Here is a 5,261-nt window from a genome sequence, read left to right on the forward strand (position 1 = left end):
TATCACAATTATTCACCTTTAAATTCCTTTGAGCCAGACCAAATTCATTTCTTTCCACCTACTGCAAATACTAAATGCTAAGATAAATAGGTTGGCAGCAACCTCTAGGGAGGTACCGTCAACAGTTTACAGTAACTTTGGGCCTCTCGTCTCTCCACAAATTAAACCCACCAACTCTTATTTTAGCAAAAAAAAAAAAAAGAAAATAATTCTTTTAATCATTATATTTTTCCAATTTTTAATTGTGTTTGGAGCTCGTTTATAAACACGTGGGTGTAAAATGATGAAATTTTCTTATTATTTTCGAGTATTCGATGATTTATTACAAGAAAAGCGGAATTACACGTGGAATGTTAAGATCGACATTCCAGTGTAATAAATATTAAGAAAAGTAATCGTATTTTAAGGTATTTAAGAGATAAATAAGATATATTTTACCTAAATCTTCCATTTTTCTTGATAATTTCGACAGATGTCAATTAATCGGTCCGAAACTTCGGATTGATTGGAACCGGTTCCTTGTACAGTCTTATGGAGATTCACCACCGCCGAATCGGACGAGATACGCCCTAAACTTCTTCGGATTTCAAATTTGACAAGTTCTAAAACGATCCGAATGTCGTTTTGCCAGATTTTATGATTCGGTACGGAACGATTCACATATTTATTTTGAGGATATTACCTCACTGCATTCATATCTTCATAAATCCTGTTGTTGACTCATCGGCCGTCTCGCAACGACCTCTAGTGAATAAAATCTTAATTCAAATATTCTAATTTTATTAAATATATTATTATTATAAGATTTTGCTTTATAAATTTTAATATAATAATTTTGAGTTAATATTAAATATAATTTATAATTTAATCGTTTCGGAATTTGTTTTAATTTAAATTCGTATATCCTAATTGAACCTAATATGAATTTGATGATACAGACATTTCTTTCCTCTTCAAATTTTTTGACAAACGATTTTTAATTTTTAAAAATTAAATAATAATAAGGATGACATGAAAGTGTGGGCTTAATTTAAGCGCATAAATAGGCTTAAAATAAAGAAATAAAGTCACCGTCCGCCTATATACTTATCAAAACTCGAATGTATAATGTTTAACATTGGCAACATTCCATGAATTTATACATAAATAATTTTTTTTTGTTTTTTTCTAAGAAACTATTGTTGTTAATTAAAACAAAATCGACGTCTACATTCAATCCAGATGGTAATATTATCATCAAAAATACAATTAAAATTATGATTGCGACATTTTATACAACACGATTTTAACTAGTTTTCATTTATTATTATCTTTAATTTGAATTTGAATATACTTAACAAACGTTTAAATTTATTATTTATAGATTTACGTATCTGTCTGCTGATAAATGTAAAAATCTGCAACTTATACCAGTATATATAAATTTTAACTTTATAAATGAGTCAAATGAATGAACACATAATTTACCGAATGCCGTCTAACAAAATTAATATTTTAAATTTTGATTTTGAAAAAATTTCTTGAATTTTCTTCCATTTTAAATGAAAATCAAATCTTATTCCATAATTTTCTGACGCTTACAAAGGGTAACGACTTAATCAAGAGAAAGAAATGACGATGAGAATCGAACTCTTACGTTCATTTTTCATACATACAATTACATACAGTATAAATGATAATATATACTGTATATTACTGAATAAACGCCGCGACATTTAATCGAAGCATAAAGATTGTTCCCTTACGTATGCACTTTTAATTCATGACGCGACGTGACTCGGGGTTCCAGAGGGGAGCGGTGACAACTCAATACGGTAGTTTTCAGCTTTCGTATACGTGTTACTGCTAGAAATAATCTATTAGAACTAAACGTATCGATGATTATTTTGTTTTTCCAAATGAAAATTCCATATTACTGTAGCCAGAGTTACTAAGTGCAGATTTATTCTAATATCCTTTCACTGAAAATAGAAAAAAATTTCGAGCATTTCGTGTAGCAATTTTTATGCGAAAACCTAACGGTTAATAAGCTGCCAAATAGAACGATGCAATAAAAAATGTCGGTTAGGTCACAGATTAAAGAAACAGAATTGGGCGAAAAAATATTTTAAGACTTGCCAATACATCAGATCGCGCAAACTTTTCAATCCATTCTCGTGGAATGAATGAAGAGACTTTAAAACAAAAGGTGGCTTATAAAGACGAGAAAAGAAAATATTTCGTAGAAGATGAACTAATTGCAATAGGATCAAACCAGACAGCTGCTGGAAGCTATATATATATTGACGAAAAGAAAATTCGGGAGGGAAAAGGAAAGAAAATGGAACTGAGATAAAGCAAAGCCCGAAACAAGAGTTTTATCAAAGGAAGGAGGCCGTAAGATCTTCAAAGAAGAACTAGAATTTGTTTATTGAGTTTCGTCAAAGGCTTACGAGCCAAGAAACTTCAGGTGAAAACTGAAACGATAAGCAGAGAAGCCAAAGATATGGCAATTACTATGGCAAAGAAGAACTAGAATCTGTTTATTACAGTTTGGACTATGTGGCCCTTGCGCCATAAAACACCAACAAACAAACTAATTGGAGGCAAGTCGAGAATTTATTGGAGAATTCGAGGCATCGATTTAATCGTCGTACCGTCATCGAACAATTGTGACTCAAAAACTGCCGCAAGATTACATTCGAAAAATCGTCACCTTCATTAGATATGTATGACATCTGCGACGACAAAAAAATGTGCTGTGTGAAGCTGTGGTTGCGACAAAACTCCAGTTCGAATGAACTGGCGCCGCAACAATAAATCAGTCCGGTGGCAAAGATAAATCCTTCCGATAACCGGGCACGAAAAGATGCGTTGCAATGTGACATGGATTCGAGGTGTCCGGATGGAAATTCCCGAACGGATACGGGATAGAGTTCGGATACGATTGCGCGAATGGAGAGGGGGATTTAACCATTTTTATTTCTGTTTCTGAAATACTAACGCGTAAAGATGTACGAAAATTGCAAACGATTTTCCTTCAGCGTTCATCTGTATTACGTAGTGTAAAGTTATTCTAATATTTACGACCGACGGTTACGGTAATTGGATACGAAGATATTCGACTCCGAAAAATGGCGAGGTTTATCTGTAACGTAAGAAGTTCAGTTAATTTCTTAACTAGGAATATTCGATTACGGGTTAATTATAAATGCATAAGAAACAGATTACGCAACGATAAGAAATTCCGACCTCTTAATATTCCTTTGTTGAAATCATATTAATACATGCCAGTTTTCCTATAAGCAAAGACGCCCGGAGAGTAAAGAAGCCTAAGGCAAAATACATATTGTGATTCTTATAGCAAATGAAATTCTAGTACTATATTACAGTAAGAAAGTAAACGAAAAATATTGTATGGGCCCCGAAGCAATTCTCTTGTTTTTCTCCTTCTGGTCGTCCCTGCCCGTAGGAAAGAGATCGAAGAGAAACTTAAAAGATTTTTATTTTATGTAAACATTGATTATATATAAAGTTAATTCACCAAACAAACAAATTTAATGACCCGAACTGCACGCTTTTGTTGCATGTGATTCTGATTTAACAACGTATATTATCGTTAATTGCATATATTATAATATTCATTTCGGAATAATTTTAATAATTTATGTACATTTATTGTAATACAAATTAATGTATATTCGGAATCTACCGTGGCTGCTATTTCTTTCCATCTCTCTACCACATAATACTATACGTGATGTTAATTTAAATCGATATTACACAAGGTACAACACAAATTTAAATATGTATTTAAGTAATGCTGCGCGCGTAGGAATCAAATGATCGATTGTTTCGAAAATATCTTAAATTCGTAAGAGTATTTTCTAAAAAACTTTCGATAATGTGGAAATAATCGACCGCGTGAGTTCACTACAAAACGGTAATTTTTCTTAATTAATAAAGAACAGGTTGCTTATAGTGTTTTATATATATACTAGCTGCAAGGGCCCGCTTCGCTGGGCAAAAAGTAACGATAGTGAAGATTAAGATAATTACATTATAGCTAATCTTACCAGTTTTCACAGAATGCAAGAATTAGGTCCCCCGTTTCCAGACTAATTAGAGAATTTTTACGTTTAGTCAAACGAACTATTTTCAACGTTTCTGGAACGTTTACAATCGTTCTATAATCGAACCAATATTCGAATTTTATGTTCGAATTTAATTCGAACAAATTCGAACAAAACATTCGAAATAGAAAGCCACTTTCAACCACTTTCAGCCTCATATCTCCCGCACCCTTATAGCTATCGAGACGCAACCACCCCTATGCACGAATGGAGACTTGGGGCTACCACCACATACAAACACCATTCACGTGCGATGTGTAGTTTTTGCGGAAAAGTGAAATATAGGGACATACACGTCCATTTATATATATATATAATAGAATATAGATATAGATATAAGAATAACTTATTTACATCTTACTTTAATTCTCGGCCTTTAAGAAAACCTTTTTAACATGTCCATTATGGATTCGGCTAAGTCCACGATGGGGCAGACAACTATTAAGGGACATGGGACGTCACATCGAAACAGAAAACTCTCCAGAAAATTCCCGGCATTTTCTACCCGTTCGGATTCGATCAGGATCCCCCAGAGCGGAAGGCTGTCATCTTAACCGCTCGGCCATCCGGCGGTCTAATGTCTAACATTAAGAAAAATTTGGATTAGTAATATTGATAAATTCATCTATCTACAACTTTTAAAATATTAAGAAAAAATATTGATTAATTATTTAAGTATTTTAGTTAAATAAAATAAAAAAACACTTTAATTTTATTCATTAAATTTCCATCGATTCCGCTTAACATATCGATCGAAATCGATATTTTAAATGCAATTTTTTTTTTTTTGGTAGAAAAATCTGCTATTAATTCAAAAATAATTTTTAAATCTGAATATTTTATTTTTTCTAGAGAATAAATAGCAATTTTTATTGTAATTAAAATTTGGGATTAATTTCTTTTTAGAAAGAAATTTAAATTATTCGGAGAAAGACGTAAATCTGATCAAGACACGAACCGTTGTAAGTGGTCACGAGTTCGTGTCTAACCAAAGGGCTAGTTGCATGGAGTTTTCTGGGTTTTCCTCGCGTGTATAACATCTAAACAGAAGCCAATTTCTCATAGAAATCCTCCCGAGAGGAACTTCTTTCTTTGCCTTTTCATGGAAAACCTTCCGAGAGACACTCATCTCTTTGACAGATGTTCCAC

At 32.6% G+C, this 5,261-nt stretch overlaps 1 long non-coding RNA gene across 1 annotated transcript; it reads right to left on the reverse strand.

Moving 5' to 3' along the window:
- Window positions 1-584: 584 nt before the first annotated feature.
- LOC111614097 lies at window positions 585-4,674 on the reverse strand. Its single transcript, XR_002754872.1, has 2 exons — window positions 4,474-4,674; window positions 585-744 (listed from the first exon to the last, which is right to left on the reverse strand). It is a non-coding gene; the product is annotated as an uncharacterized LOC111614097 (long non-coding RNA).
- Between the last annotated feature and the right edge of the window lie 587 nt (window positions 4,675-5,261).

This window comes from Centruroides sculpturatus, unplaced genomic scaffold, assembly GCF_000671375.1.
Source record: "Centruroides sculpturatus isolate CEXI.00-Female unplaced genomic scaffold, Cexi_2.0 scaffold2123, whole genome shotgun sequence".
Lineage (NCBI taxonomy): Eukaryota > Metazoa > Arthropoda > Arachnida > Scorpiones > Buthidae > Centruroides > Centruroides sculpturatus.